Source organism: Alexandromys fortis, unplaced genomic scaffold (assembly GCF_014885135.2).
Source record: "Alexandromys fortis isolate MF-2015 unplaced genomic scaffold, M_Fortis_MF-2015_v1.1 scaffold_48, whole genome shotgun sequence".
Taxonomy (NCBI): domain Eukaryota; kingdom Metazoa; phylum Chordata; class Mammalia; order Rodentia; family Cricetidae; genus Alexandromys; species Alexandromys fortis.
This window is the reverse complement of record NW_026067947.1, coordinates 3,945,736-3,962,240: the sequence shown is the minus strand read 5'-3', so window position 1 is coordinate 3,962,240 and position 16,505 is coordinate 3,945,736. Positions and strand designations below refer to the sequence as shown.

At 48.0% G+C, this 16,505-nt stretch overlaps 1 protein-coding gene across 6 annotated transcripts in view; it reads left to right on the top strand.

Annotated features, from left to right (window-relative positions):
• Positions 1 to 16,505, top strand: part of Prok2 (prokineticin 2) — a 339,608-nt gene that overhangs the window by 28,064 nt on the left and 295,039 nt on the right. Inside the window, exon 3 of one of the 6 annotated variants that reach the window (XR_007593093.1) lies at positions 4,729 to 7,560. The exons of the other annotated variants lie outside the window; for them this stretch is intronic. The gene's annotated coding sequence lies outside the window, so the exon portion shown is untranslated. Of the gene's footprint in view, positions 1 to 4,728; positions 7,561 to 16,505 lie in introns of those variants that run through there. 6 annotated transcript variants of the gene reach the window in all.

Genomic DNA, 16,505 nt, shown 5'->3' with positions numbered 1-16,505 from the left:
GAGTGTGTATTGACCCCCGTGAAAACAGCCAGGTTCCTCCGGAGATGGCCCGCCTTAAAAGCCAGATTTCCCAGCGTCAGAGAGCCCTTGGGTGATAGACACATAATAGTGACAGACAATAGGCATGTTTGAAATGCCTGCTGGGAATCCACTGCATCTGTTCATGACTTTAAAACCATCCTATCTGGTGTAAAAGGCATGGGTCTGAGTCCTGGGGCACCTGGCTGAGTGTCTGCAGGGCACAGTTCCAAGATACAGGTTCTGGCGTCCAGTGCAATGAGTTGGACCAAGGACATGTGAGCAGAAACAGGGACAGTTTATTTCAAAGGGAAAACACCCCGAACTCCGGTAGTGGACTAGTAAACTGAGGAAACAGCCCCCAAGGCCCGGACCAGGAGGTGTGTGGCCCGCTGCAGAACACTGGCCCAGCACATGGCTCCCCTTTGCATGTGCCATCCTGGGAACCTGCCCAACGCCCACAGAGACCTTTCTGTTCAACGGGGCTCTCCCGGTCCTAGCACGGAGAGTTCCAGGGGTCAGGAATCCTGCCCCGCATGCCAAGGTCTTTGTCTGCTTTCCCAAGGTCCCTCTCCTTGGCTCCTGACTTTTATGGTGGCCCCAAGTTGGCCTCTTACTCCTGTTGTCGCGCTGGGAGTCTGAATTCCTGCCAGGACGCCTCCAAGGAGACCCAAATGATTGAGCGTAGTGGCTGCTGGGAGTCACCTCTCATGTGCAGCACAGCTGACAGGGAAGCTGTGGTGTGTGGCTTTCTTTAACTGGGGCCATTGGAATTATACTGATGATAAGGGTGTGTGGGGTCTGGTTGTGAGGGACCAGGAGTAAGACTAAGCTCCTGATGTACAGTCGGACAGGGAGAGAAACCGTGATTAGATAATAAAGATGGTGAACTTCCAAGACGGCTGGCTTCTTCCTCTTCTCCTGACCTGAGACAAAAGCCTGGCAGTTTAGAAACAAAGGCCTGGGCTTGCTCTTATCTTCTTTCCCTCAGGGCTGTGGTCTGGGGGAGCTTTTTGGGGTCAAGGGCCACACACCTCGTCTCTAATCTGTGTCACAGCAGGGTGGGGTTATGATGGCCCGATTCCTACATCTTTCCCACATTTGTAGCCATCCTGAAGAAACTGAGTGGGAATTCACTGAAAGGCAGAGAGACAAACTGTGCTCAGTTTGTCCCAAACACTGCCTAAGTGTGCAGCTGGGCAAAGGCTCAGGAGGAGGGCCTACTTTCAACAGGGATCGTTCTACAGGGGGACACTGGGGCATCAGATAGGCTTTCTAGACAGTAGTAACGACCCCACACATGTCTACATCTTATTCCAGGGTCAAGTCCATTGCTTGACATGGACAAGCAGGCTTTGCAGGGTTGCTTCAATGAGGACTTTGGCTTGGGGGTTGGTCCTGGATCCTGTGGTCCTGTGTCATCACAGAGACCTGAGAGATGCAGAAAGGAGGGTAGGTACCAGAACAGTGGGTATGAGGAGGGAAACAGAGGCCGGAGAGGCATGTCTGTTGTAAAGAGCCGTGCCTTGCTGTCTCCACTGGAGCCGGGGGTTAGTAGAGCTGGTGATACATGGGCTTCCCACCGTGTGTGCTTAGTAAATAAAGAGAACATGCTGGAAGCGAAACCTTCAGCCCTTCTCTACACTTTTATAACTCTGAACTCTGATGGTCTGGAGAGCAAAGGAGCAGTTCTGAACTGCACATGGCCCCTTCATGCTTTGGGCCCTCCCTCTTACTTGGGTTGGGAGCGTCACCCATATTCCTCACGGAAATGTTGGCACACTGAGGCTGGAATGGGACTTTTTCTGTTGTGCTGGAATTTGTGTGGCAGGTTCGGCAGATATGGCTGTTTTCATTCCATCCTCGTGGGTGCGTGGAGGCATGCTTCTCCTGTCTATTCCATGCTGGAATGGAGCCTCTGATCCCTGCAGGGGTCGAGGGGGAGGTCTGGCTGGGGAGGTATGACTGGTCCAGAACCAGTCTGCCTGGCACAAGTCACGGTTCGCTGCCATCTCTGGGAACTGGGTTATTGGCTGACTCCAGGCCAGAATCAGTGCGAGAGCGAAGAGCTGTATTCGTGTTCCCATTTTCACAGCATGCTAGATGCTGAGCCCGGAGCCTTTGCATCTTGTTGTGAGTCATGAACCTGCTAGATGTGAGGATGCTGGGGTGGGAGCCCCTGGCTCTGCTACTGCCTGCTCCATAACAGGCCTTTCACTTGAAACCACCCAAGACAGGAGAGTGATGAGGAACTCGGTACCACAGCAGCCTCTGAGAGGACCACAGTTCCCTGCCTCCTGTACCCTCACATAGAGGACCAGCTGACTGCTGTCACCAGAGCTAAGGCCACAAAAGACACAGCTGTATCTTCCCTACCCCCATCCCAGGCCTTTCTTGGTCCTCCTTCCTTTGTAGTTCTTTACAGTGATATCAGTTGGATTTGGAATCACCAAGGAGACTGAGGCCCATCTCTCAGTGTGTCTGTGAAGGGATGCTCACTAAGGATTTTAACTGAGGGGAAAGACTTACTTGAGAATGTGGGTGCCTTCCCCTATGGGCTAGGGCCTGAGCAGAAGGAAAAGAGGGGAAGAGGAGAAGTAGTCAAGAGCTCCCACACCCTTTGCCTCCCAATGGCCCGGGGTGGGATGTGCTCTCTTCTGCCAAGCACCGCTGTCTTGATGGACTGGACCATCTGACGTCGTGAGCACAGGATACGTTTCCTCCTTTAATTTTCCTGTGCCAGGCATCCTGTCACAGTGATTTAAAGGTGACAATACTGCGCTCGAGCGCTCTCAGAAGGAGAGCTTATGCTAGAACGAGCAGAGGCCTCCTGCCCACAGCCTCCCAAAGAGTTCAGATCCTGGCCTCACTCGGACAGAGTAGAGCAGACAGATGTCTGGGAACTCACAAAGAGGGCCCAAGCCAAACTGCTTAGGAAGTAGCCTCCATATTTTTGACCCACAGAGCCTGCAAGCAGATAAATCGCTTATTGTTGTGACTCCCTATATTTGGGAATTTGTGCCATACATACAAGTCATGAGGACTTGAGTGGGATCCCCAGAACCCATGTCAAAAAGGCATGCAAAATGGTATCTGTTTCCTGTGCTAAGGGATATGAAGACAGGCAGATCCCTGGGGCTCCCTGGCCAGCCCGCCTGGTCTACCTGGCAAATTTCAGGTCATTAAGAGACTCTGTCCAAAAACAAAACAAAAGAAAACAAAAAACCAACAAGGTAAATAATACCCAAGTAATGACTCCCATTGTTGACCTGTGGTCTTTACACATAAGACATAACATGCCTATGTGTTTGCATGTATGCATAAGAAGGCTACAGCTGGAGTAAGTTTCCCATCATCTTGACACAAAGCAACAAAAGAAAACTTACAGTGGGGAATATTCATGACCTTTTTCTCTTAAAGAAGTCTTAAAAACAACCCCCCACACACCCTGAGCTCAGATTACTGATGGACGTGGGGACTATTAGTGGTTTGTGGTTGGTAATCAGCCCCTCCCTTCAATGCATGGAGCCCTTTCCCCCATCAGTCTCCTCTCTTCCTTTAGAACAGAGTCTGATTGAGAGCCTTCATCCCCCTGATGAAAGAGTCTCAGAAGGACATTCTTGGGGGGAATGTATGTTTGGGAGGGAATACAATGAAGTCCTCTATAGGCACTATGGATGGGAAGCAGCCAGGCTCCGTGGTGGGCATGGATACATGGTAACTGCCTTGAGCATCAGTCCTATGGCTCCTAGGACCTCTGAGAACCTGAGAAACTAGGTGACTTACATCGGAGTTCAGAAGGAGATGCCTGGCTATTGATCTTCAGAGTCTAGGTTCCCATGGCTGAGGTAGGGCTATGGCCACAGAGATGAGCTACTGGTCCATGGGGGAGAGGTTTGCTGAGAACATCCCCCACCAAAGACAACTCTTAGCCATCAGTAGGAGAGGGAAGTCGGAGCCTATCAGACCTTGGCCAAGTTTCCCGTCCTTCCTTGGCTCACTTGGACATTCCGGGTGGGGACCATATGGGAGACTTTCAAGACAGGGCAGGGATCATGTACAAGACCATCCCTAGCTCCAGGAAGTAACCCTCCTTCCTGTGGGTTCAGTCCACAACCCAGCCCCAATTTTGCAAATCTCCTGATATAGTCTCTAACTCCTTGACACTCTTCTGTTGAGTTCCTCTTCACTTCAGTAAGAGTTAGGTAGAGACAGTGGAGCTTTCTGAAATTTACAGTAAAATTTGCATGGTTTGGCCCAGGATCTCTTGGAATAGGGTCGATCAAGCATTCTCAGCAGAGTCTCAAGAACATCTTTGTGAGCACACAGTCAGCCATGTTTTAAAAGGGAAAAATGAAGTCACACAGCTCTCTGGTGGGATGTTAGGGATGATGTCTTGGTTTGTAAAGTGTAATCGTGTAAAAACTGGGTGTAGTGGCATGCTCTTGCAATCCTTGAACTGGGGAAGCAGGCACCACACACACACACACACACACACACATACACACACACACACACACACACACACACACACTCTCATGAGATCTTTGATGGCACTGATAGAATCTAAAAGACTTTGGTTTGAGGATGAAGCCTCTCTGGCTACTCTGATTGGCGGACAGAAGTCTCTTTCGGGAGCTCACCTCCACCCTACTGCTGTGTGCGCCAGAGCAGAGGTCCTGTCTACAAAAGCCGTTCTCTATTTCAAAGGTCAGACCTCTGCACATGCGCCTGCCGCCCTCCTGCTGGACATCAAAGCCACCAAAGCTGGACTGTAAACGATTTGATGTTTAAGCCTGACCTACCTGTCAAGGCCTTTCCATTCCTCTGCCCCTTTCTCTGGCTTCCTCCTCACCCACCACTAATTATAGACCTCACAGATGCCAAATGCTTTCAGCCTCTTGGAAAAAGAGTGAAGCTGGGCTGCTTGGCAGGAACGTCCTGGAGGATCGTCACCCAAATCACTGTTCATTCTCACAGGACATAGAACGGATTCTAAGCACGTTGCTGAATTTGATACCGGGGAAGCCTCCGCAAAGATTCCAGTGATGCGCTAATGTGTGTGGAGACCATGAGGTCTGATGTCCTGTCTTTCATCACCGCAGCTGAACGTGCATAGTGGGGCTTAAGAGGTCTGGGGTCCATTCTTGCTGGATTGCCTTCAGCTGTGTGCCTGTGACTTCTCCAAGCTCCAGAATTCTCATCTGTACACTGCACCTGTCACGCGCACCACGTGGAATTCGTGGGGGGACTTGATATTAAATGACCGTGGCCTCGGAGCTTACAGCAGGTGCTTGATGGAGCTTGGGTGTCACTTACGTCAGTGAGGTCCCAGCGGGAAGCACGTGGCTGACTCCCATTGTGTATTGTTGGGCAAGCTTAATAAAGGGTCTCTTAGGAGCTGGGAGCTTGCTCAGGCAGCAAAGCGCTCGATACGCAAGCAGGGGCCATGAGTTCCAGAGCCAGAACCCACATGAGAAAAGCCAGTTATGGTGGCATATGCCTGTAATTCCACCGCTTGAAGAGGCCAAGCCGGGGGGATTCTGGAGCTTGCTGGACAGCCAGCCCAGGCTCACTGGCAAGAGACCCTGTTTCAGAAAACAAGGACAGCTGAACTTGTGCGCTGGCTTCCACATATATGTACGTGCATGTACACGTAGTCACGCACAAAGGGGCTTCTACAGAGTATGGGAGGGCATGGGGATACCAGAAGGTCCAGTAGCCACAGAATGTTTAAACATCTTGAGTCAGGAGGGGTGAAGCAGAGATCCCCGGGATATGGTGCTGAGAACCACATGGGCATGGCTACCCGGCAGGCGTGGTAAGGAGAGAGGCTGCCCACAGGTGGTGGCTCTCAGGGAAGACATCCGCTCCTATAACTGTCCTCTCCTCCCCCTCAGGTGTTCTCTTGTTGCCTGTGTCCCCAGTAAAGACCCAGAGAGTAATGGGAACTGGTGAGGGAGGGGGAGAGGTGGGGGATTGGGTAGGCAGCATCCTTGAGATGGCAGTTAGCTTTCCATCATTGTAACAAAATACCAGGGATGAACAGCTTCTCAGGGGCAAAGGGTGATGTTGGGTCACAGTTCCAGAGCCTATGACTTTGGCCTGTGTCTGGATGGTGCATCATGGTAGGGGTCACAGGGAGGAACAAAGCTGCTCACCCCATGGTGGCCTGGAAGGAAGGAGACAAAGAGGAGGGTCCCAGTAGCCCGCTGTGGGCACATCTGTGATATAACTGCCTGAAACTGTCACCACCTTGTACGGGCCTTCAGAGGGACATTAAGTTCCAAACTATGGCCCTCCTGGATAAAGGCGGGTGGAAACGCAGAGTGTGACTCTTTAGAGGACGGTAGAAAACCCGGGCTGGTATTACTGCTGGAGTTTCTAGAATTGCTAAAAGAAATGCAAAGAAGCCAGACTCCTTCAGTGAACAGGCCCACCGAGGAACTGGAGATTTGTTTTCTCCTAAGAAATCTCTAACTTGAAGAGATTCTGATCTGGGAGCTGGAGTGATGGGTCTGTGGTTAAGAGCACTTGTGTCTCTTCCAGGGGGCACAGGTTTGGTTCCAAGTTCCCCCATCAGGCAGCTTACAACAGCCTTCAACTCCACTTCAAGAGGATCTGACGCCCTCTTCTGGCCTCCACGGGCGCCTGCAGGCATGTGATGCCCATGTAGACTAGCGGGCATGCACCTAGGCACATAAAAAAATAAAATTAATTTTCCTCTGTGCTGGTAATGATTTGCAATTTTTGAAGTTGAATTGTCTTTTTTTTTTTTTTTAACCTCTCCATTTGTTCCAGAAGACTGGGTTTAGCAAGTGTGGTAGTCTGAATGAGAATGGCTCATGTATGGCTCATGAGAATGCTTGGTCCCCAGTTGGTGGATCCGTTTGGCTTGTGCTGTAAGGTGTCAAAAGTGTAAGCCATTCCCTCTCTCTACCTTGTGGTTGAACTCTAAGCTACTGATGTAGCACCATGCCTGTCTGCCTGTTGCCAAGCCGCCCACCATGATGGCCATTGGACTTTAACCCTCTGGAACCATGAACCCCAGACTAAGCAGTCTCCTTTATAAATTTCCTTGGCCATGGTTTCTTATCATAGCAATAGAAAAGTGACGTAGACAGCGAGGCAATCTCTCCTATTCATGGTGACTTTCTGTAAGTTTCTAAATCTTGGTTGGTTCCCCTGGCCATTTTCCCACCGGCCCTGTGATACCTGTGATACCTGTTCAATGTAATGTAATGTAATGTAATGTAATGTAATGTAATGTAATGGCCATGATGGTTAGAGTTCTGTGAAGTAGAAGCTGGGACGCTAGCCTAAGGTAACGGTTGGGACTGCAATCTCAGTGTGTCCCCATGTCACAGGTGGGAGCCAAGATTCAAGGGGCTGCTTAGCCATCAGTGTCTAAGCCAAGGGGTAAGAACACTCAGCTTTATGAGCTCTAGGTTTTAGGAAAGAAATTTAGTACATATTCCATCTGCCATATTATTGTGTTCATTTCTTTTGCAACATAATAAGTACCTTAAAGGGGACAGCTTAGCCCAGTACAGTCCCTGGAGATCAGAACTCTGAAGTCCATAGCCAGCCGAAAGGTTGTCTTCCTTTGGGGGCTCTAGAGAAGGATCTATTTTCTTTTGTATTAATTGTCTTATTGCCACAATAAAAACAACTTCAGGATGGAGGGCTTTGTTCTGGTTCAGTCTGAGAGTACAGTCCCTCATGGCAAGAGTACAGTCCACCATGGCAAGAGTACAGTCCACCATGTGAGGAAAGACCTGGCAGCAGGAGCGTTAGACAGCTACTGCTAGCAAACAGTGGGGTGCAGGTGTGAGGAGGCTGGGGTTCAGTTTTCTTTTTATTTAGTTTGGGATCCCAGCCCATTGAACAGTGCCATCTTTATTGAGTGTGGTCTTTCTCCCTTAACTCACCTAACCTAGATTCCTCTCAGATATGCCTGGAGACCTGTCTCCTAGGCAATTCTAGGTCCTATCAAGGCGATGGGTAGTATGAACCATCACACCTTCCCAGTTTCTAGAAGCTACCACATGTCTCTGCTCAGCCCACCTCATCCTCAAATTCTTCTGTGTAACATCTCTGACCACCGCTCAGGTCCCCACATCTGTGTCCTGCCCTTCTCTGTCTTTGATCTTTAAAAGACCCCCAGGATTACACTTCTAGGGCCCAGCACCCAACATTTAGTCACATTTTCAAGTCCCCTTTGCTGCTCAAGGTCACACATTCACAGGTAGAATCAGGACAAGGACATCTTTGTGTATTCTGATTCTTCCTGCCATGCCCCAGAGGAGACGGGTCACCCATCACAGATATTTCTACAGCGGAGTGAAGGAACGATCCACACAAACATCACAGGTCAGGGGTCAGCACGCTGCAGCCCAGGCCAGTTCTACCTGGCTCAACTATGGTGCTGCTTTTCTGACTTGGTACAGTTGGGGACCTCTCCCTGCAAAGCAGAAAACACCCTGGCCTTTTGAAGAGAAAAAAAAACAAAAAAACAAAACAACTTAGCCATTTTCTCCTATCAGAGATCTTTCTAAGAAGTATATATACTTTGGTCAAATAAAGTTTGCACAAACCAACAAAAACTATTGTTTTTCAAGGCCATGGAATATTCTGGAAGCACAAACCATGGAACACAGACTCCTCAAGACAGAACAGGGGATCCACCCCTTAGATCATTGCAGAGCCATGTTCTTAATGCCAACAATCTATGACGCCATTTCCTTTTATGTGTATGTGCACATGCATGCACATGTATGTAAATGTGTTTTCACGTTGGTGTTCACAAGCCTAAAGAGGTCGGAGGACAGGCTTTGACATGGTTGACATTTCTCAGGTGCTATCTACCTTGAGTTTTGCAGACAAGGCCTCTGACTGGCCTGGAACTGGCCAAGTAGGCGAGGCTGGCTGGCCGATCAGTGATCTCCAGGAGTCTGCCTGTCTTAGCCTTCTCAGCCCTGGGATTTCAATGGCATGACACCATGTCCAACTTATTTTACATGGGTTTTGTGAATTGAACTAAGATCCAACTGAGGCATCTTCCCAAGCCCCCATTTCCTTTGTCCTTAGGTATGACTATGACTTTACTAAATTAATTTTAGAATAACAGACTAGAGATGCTTAGAGCAAATGTGGCCATGGCCAAGTCAGACTGGAGGTATGTGGACTCACAGTTGTGCCAGACCTCTGGTGCACCAGAAGCGGGCATCCTGGTTAGCCACAGCCACCATTCCACCCTGTTGCCTTATAGCCTCACTCAAGCACTCCGCACAGGTCAATACTTGTAGCCTGGACAGAGAAGCATTCAAGATTTGATTGCCGACTTAATCCCCACACCCACGCTATGGAGGACAGCCAGGCCCAGCTAAGTCTCCGCTGTAGTAAAGGGGTGGATAGAAAAGGATCAGCCAGGCTGGGATCAGGTCCTAGGTCTCTGGCCCTCTGCAACAATTTAACTTCATTCTCAGGTCCTTGGCCTGGCCTGGTGCCAGCCATCGCTGGCGCTGCCTTCACTAGCATCTCCCAGAACCAGCCCCCTCTGACTCATTGTGTCCACAGGCCACCATAAATCACATGCTTGAGCAATCATCAACTCCCTGTGTTCACCAGTGCTCCTGGCTCAGTTGCTGTAATCTCTCTTGGCTTCCTCCAGGCCCTGGAGCAATGTTTCCTTGGAGATCCTTCCAAATCAGGGGCTGGAAACTTGTTGCCACAGGAGTTTAAGGTTACGTCAGACCTGGGATTTCAGAAACCATCATAGCTCACCTTCCCTTTAACTCATGATTGAATTGTGACCCTTGGGTAAAGATGCCTGAAAGAAAATTCTAGAGAGTTCCTGGGATCCTTTTAGAAGGGAGAGAATTTTGGGCCTCGGGATGATGGCTCACTGACATTATTCTCCCCCAAGATCACCCCCAAAGCAATTCCAGAAGGAAAGCATCTACCTTAACTGGAAAGTGCGTGAAATCCATTCCAGATGTTGGGTGTTGTGAGCAGTAAAGTTCCCACACTGAATACCTTCGCTCTCGCCTGAACTTAGTTAAATCTCATCCACAAATATCCACCCTGGAAAAACAAATCTCCCTTTTATGTGTGTGTGTGTGTGTGTGTGTGTGTGTGTGTGTGTGTATTGCATGTTCATGTGGGTATGCATACATGTATGTGTGTGTGCACATCGTGGTTAGAGGTTGACATGTTATTTATTTTAATTAATTAATGTTTTCTTGAGACAGAGATGTTCCCCGAATCTGGACCTCCTTGATTATGGTAGGCTGGCCAGCTCTGGGGACTGGAGAGATGCCTCAGTGGTTAACAGTACTTGCAACTCTTCAGAGGACCCAGGTTTCAGTTCCCAGAAACATATTGGGTGACTCAGTTGCCTGTAACTCCAGCTCCAAGGGATATGACACCCTTTTCTGGCCTCTGTGGGCATTCAACCACTAAAAATAAATAAACACTAATGTTCCTCAAACTATTTCATAAAACAACAAGGAGACTATCAAACTCCTTATCTAAAACCAGCATTTTAAGAAGGTTTGCAATATTTTCGTTATGTGTATATGTGTATGTGTGTGAAAGAGAATTTGTATGTGTGAGTCCAGGAGAAGCACCTGCTTGCCTCCCAACGTGCTGGGAACAGAATCCAGGTGTTCTGCAACAGCTGTACGTGCTCTTTACTGCTGAGCCATCTCTCCAGCACCCTAGAAAGTCAGTATTAACATGATGTCAAAACCAGTTAAGGACACACACATACACTTCTACCTATAGAATAATTTCCCTGACGAACATTACACAAAACTCAAATCTTCCCAGTAATGACTGATGTCCACACACACAGTAAAAGTACCATGGAACGTGATGGAGTTGTTTTTGTTTCAGGAGTACAAAGACTGTTAAGCATACACAAAATGGTAAATGTAGCACAGCACATCATTAGACTCTGAGATAGACCACATGACCATCCTAGGAGATGCAGAAAAAGCCTTTGACACCAGCCTTTGACACATGCTTCACGACAGAAATCCCAGAGGAAGCTTGGAATAGAAGGAACATACTTCAACATAATAAAGGCTGAATGGGATGAGCACAGCCAGCGTAACAAGCAGGAAAACGTTAAAAGCGGCTCCTCTAAAGTCAGGGACAAGACAAAGGCGCCACTCTGTCCTATTTGATAGAATGTTTGGCATCTTAGCTAGAGCAGCAGGGCAAGAGATAGAACTCAAAGGGACGTACACGTCTCTGGTCAGGAATTCCGAAGGACCCACTGCCTGGGATTCATATGGTTTTATTGAAACCACGGCTTGTGTGCTTGGTTGGATAAATTACCATACAGACTTCATTGTTTAACCCCGTGAGGAGTTTTTTTTTCTTCCTTTCTTAGTGTCATGTATAAATATGTGTCACAGGCTAAAGTAGACACAAGACAGGCAAAGAGTGTAAAGGATTGAAATGGTCTGGACTGGGGACTCCCGAGAATCTGTGTCCACTTCTTCTCAAGGGCAGGGCATCTGGTTCCCAGTGTTCCAGGATAGCTGCTAGACAGGCCCAGGGCTACAAAAGAAGCCAGAAATACAGAGCTTTGCAATCTGAAGGTTCTCATTAGAAAACAAGAAGAATCACGGAAGCAAGTATCTGCCAGCTGAGTTGAGTCTGCAGGGGCATCTAAGCCATCACCTTAGGAGGGTGTGACATGGCCATGCTGACATCTGTAACATGAAAGTTCTATGTGCAGACAGAAGCATGTTGGAGAGACACTGTGGCAATCTAGGATGATGAGGAGAAATGACTTCCATCTGACCCTGCATGGGGAAGGCGACAGCTTAGGTGGTAAACAAAAGGACTGGACTTAGAGAAGAGAAGGGAACGTGGAAGGTGTGGTAGGGGCATAATCAATGCTTCTGTGTGACCAACGGACACTGATGCTCATCAAGTGTGGAAATCCCCACTCTCACGGGTAGAGAACTATTCCAATCGTGTCCCCGGCAGTTTATTCCCAAGCCAAAGGCTAAGAGGTTAACCTTACCTGGCACTACTGACTTACAGTCTGATTGGTCAGTGCCCGTGGTTGGCCTTTGAACACTGATCTATGACCTTGACCATTGGGGAGGCTGTAGAGTTAAGTCTGTCTAGGGAAGAGACCTATTGGGGGCCAAGATGAGTGGTCCAGGCTTTGACCCTGGAGCCCCTGGCTGGGTTCTGGGTCAGCTGAGTTGAAGAGCAGAATAAATGAAGATAAGAGATAAGTTAGAAATGGGTTGAGCCTTCTCCGACAAGAAGCTGGCAGAGCCATGGAAACAGAAAAGGGATGCAGGCAAGAATATGGATGTTGGGCTTAAGGGACCGGGCTTTGAACATGGTTCAGTCTCGGGGTGGTGTAGTCTTCATTGCTGAGGTCCCATCGTTCCTGTGTAGACACTCTGTGGGTTTAACTTGATCAGCTCGGCTCTGTGGATTCATTAGAGCTTTGTTTATTTAACAAGCACATGGCTTCTCAGGAAGTTAAAGGGACTGTCATTCAAATTTTATACACTATTCCAGAGACTTCCATACTAAAGAAAAGTGTTATTTGACTAATGTATTGGGAGTCTACAGAGAAACAGAGAGAAAAGGATATCTCTATATTTCTATGTAAAGTATATATAAATATTGCTTGTGTCTAATAAAGATAGTGTGGGCTGGGGAGATGGCTCAGTGTTAAAATACTTGACTCATAAGCATCAGCCATGACCTGAGTGAGGTTGCCCAAGGCCCATGTTAAAGAAGGAAAAGCTGGACATGGTGACACGCACCTGCAATTCCAGGCTTGGCAGGTAGAGACAAGAGCATCTCTGGGGCTTGCTGGACCACCAGCTTAGCTGAATTTCCAGATTCAATGAAAGACCCCCCTCTCAAAAAACAAGGTGGAGATGACAGAGAAAGACACCTTATGTTGACCTCAGGCCTATATATACACAAGTATGTATTTAGGCATACACACTCACATGCACACATCCCCCAATCCATTATATGTCATATGTAATCAAGAGGTTTATTGTAGGATGTTGGCTCACACATAAGGAGACTGAGAAACCCACCATCCATCCTCAGGAAAGGCTGGTGTGGAGTCTAAGGCCTGAGAAGCTGAATGCCGATGGTGCAGATCATAGTTTCAATCTAAGGACTGAGAGTCACGAGTGTGGTGGATGGGAAGGGACAGCAGTTCCAGCTCAGCAGTCACTGAAAGGGTGACACCCACCCACGTTGGTCCTAGTGCCACCTGATTTACTCTCCTTGTTGGGTGCTAATCTCTTTGAAAAGCCTCACCCCACAGGATACTCAGAAATGATACTGAGTCTGCTACCTGGGAATGGCGACCCAGTCAAATTCCACAAAAGTAGCAATCAGTGTTGGGATAAGGGAGTCTCATAGGACAGTTCTGTATTGGAAGAGGCCTGGGCTTTTGGAGTGAGAGAGATATGAGTTCAAATCCCAGCCCCATGGTTTACCGATCATGTGACCTTGAACCAGTCATTCAGTGCTCAGTGTCTTGTTTTCCTGAAATTGTATGTGTTCCTTGAAAGATTGCTATGCCAGTTTATAATGTAAAGGTATGCTTGATTCTCTGATACCGTTCCTTACTTCTCTTGTCCCTTGAAGGTGGTTTAGAGTGAGATTTGGCTGTGTTTTCCTTGAAGAGTGAGATAGGAACATGTCAGACTTTGTCAGCCTCACAGTCTCTGTGGCAGCTCTTTTCCTCACTGATGCATAAGACAGAGAGACATATATGTTGTAGATGCTGTGTACGTGGTGGGTTTGGGCTTGTTTCAATAAAACTTTATTGACAAGACCTAACAGTGGCCCAGATTTGACCCAAGGGTTTCTATGTACTGAGACTTGGGCTAGAAGATGGCTTAGAGCTGGGCACGAAAGTGCTCTCTGCGTTTGAAGCAGCTCCCATGTGTCCGAGGAAGGCGACTTCTTCCTACCAGTCCCTTGTTCACCTTCAGCAAACAGAGGCAACTGGATGTCTAAGCAGCAAGAGAGAGAGACATTGAGGATTTAGATAGAATTTTAATCACTTTTAGTGACTTTGGAGATTAATCTTGTCAGATAGACTTTTGTTCCCTTTTTTATGTGCTACTGAGGTGAGCATTGAGATTGACTTTCATATGTACTTTGGATTCCCCCTCCCCTCTCTGCATCAGTTTCACTCTGGTGCTGGCTTGCAAAGGGGTAAACCCTGGACCCAGACCAGAAACGTGGTTGTCACAGAATTTCCAGCTCTTGTCAGCCTCACCCCTACTGATTCTAGGTGTGCATCGTGTTTATATCTTTGAAGTTTTTGTTGTTTTGGTTTTGATTCTTTTGTTTGTTGTTTTTGTTTTGAGACAGGGTTTTTCTGTGTAACAGCTCTGGCTGTCCTGGAGCTTGTTTTGTAGACCAGGCTGGCCTCAAACTCCTGGAGACCCACCTGCCTCTGTCTCCTGAGTGTTGGGATTAAAGGCATGTGCCACCACTGCCTGGTTACAACTTTTAAGTTTTAAGGTAGCAGCTTCCACTTCGTTCAGCCTTTCAACACAGATTTTGGGTCTGAAAGTTGGGGGCAAATACCTTAGTTCTAAGCAAGTTGTGGTAAATCAGAAGGGTCAATTATTTGAGTTCAGAAGTTCAGGATTAGCCTTGGGAGCATAGTGAGAGCCATTCTCAAAAAATAAAAAGGCTCTTTGTGGTGGTTTGAAATGTTGGAGTAGGTGTGGCCTTGATGGAGGAAGTGTGTCACTGTGGAGGTGGGCTTTGAGTTCTCCTGCGCTCAAGTCACTCCCATTATCACATTTGACTTCACGTTGCCTTCTGATCAAGATGTAGCCAGCACCATATCTGCCTGCATGCTACCATATCCCACTAAACCCCAATTAAATGTTTTCCTTTACAAGAGCTGCTGTGGTCACAGTGTCTCTTCACAGATATGGAAATCTTAACTGAAATACTTCTAACACGTTGGGTTCTTTGGGAGAGTGTGCTGTATAGACTCGGAGGGTTGTCACTGGCCAAGGGTCCCAGTTCCTTCTTCTGGGAATGTCCTAATTCGTTTTCTGTTGCTGTGATAAACATGGACAAAAGCAGCTTAGGGAGCGATGGGTTATTTGGCTGACACTTCCCTATCACAGTCCATCACTAAAGGAAATCGGGTCAGGAATTCCAGAAGAGAACTGAGAGACCAAAAAGCGCCAACTGTAGTCCACTTTCAGCTTTTCCCTGCACTGTGTGGGAGGACACACGTGATCCTGAGGCCATGTGGACTAAGTACCACCATGCTGGAGCAGCTGCAGCTAGCTACGACAGGAGGAAAGGAAGGCCAAGAGGGGCCCCCACTTATTGATGATGGCGTTGAGACATCTGTATCCAGATGTGCATAAAGCCAAGAGCACCTCTAGGTTTTCCAGTGTCTCAGGCTCATTAGCTCTTGTTCTTGCTGAGTGAAGTAAGTCTGAGTGGAGGCACCACTGTTTGAGAATGGACGGAGTCGGATGAAGCTGGGCAGGCACCCTAAGGGTTAACTTGGATCTTGAAGCAAGTGTTTGAGGAAGAGGATACAGTTGCTTTATGTGGAACCTTGCAGTTCATTGATAAGACTCACCCACGGGATACAATGCCAGCTAAAGAGAGAGGCAGGCACTCCCTGCCCCTGCTGGCATTTTCGTGGCTGAGGCCAGTGACCATGAGTTTGTTGCCCTGGATCCCTGACTTCATATGAAGAAGGTATAATATAATTTTCCCTTTTATTGGCTTCAAATAGCACCCTTCCCTCAGAGGCTGCTGTGACTAAATTGTGGTCACCATAACTCAGATCACGGGCCCCTGAGCCTCAATGGAGTAGCATTTGGACATAGCATCTTTGGGAGGTAACTAGGGTCAAGAGAGGTCATGTGGGTGGAGCTCTCAAGGGAGCCTTATATGGCCCTTGAGAGTGCTTTCTTCTTCTCTCTCCCTTTCTCTTTCTTTTTGTATCTGTTCCTGCCTCTCTTCTTTTCCTTCTCTCCTTTCTGAATTCCCCCACTCCCATTTTCCCTCATTTTCTCCTGATCACATGAGCAGACTCAGCAGCTCTTTGTGTGCCAGGAACAGAGCCCTCATTGGAGCCAGAACCTTGCAGCATTCAGATCTATGAGAAAATGATACCTGTTGCTTAAGCCACCCAGTCTGTGGCATGCATCCATCTGTGGTAGTCCAACCTCAGCTATTGAAAGGTTGATCTCATTGTACCTGGAAAAGTGAGTTCTGGAGCACTGAGAAAGTGGGTCGATGTTACTGCCCCCAGCCCTGCGACATGAATTGGGCTCCTGTCCTGGTGCATTCCTTGGCCAGGAGATGACTTTGAGGAGCTTGGTATCCTAAAGATGCCTGCCATGGATTCTCAGGCTTTGCAAAGTATGCTGGGTAGTTGGTTTTTTTTTTTTTTTTTTTTTTTTTTTTTTTTTTTTTTTTTT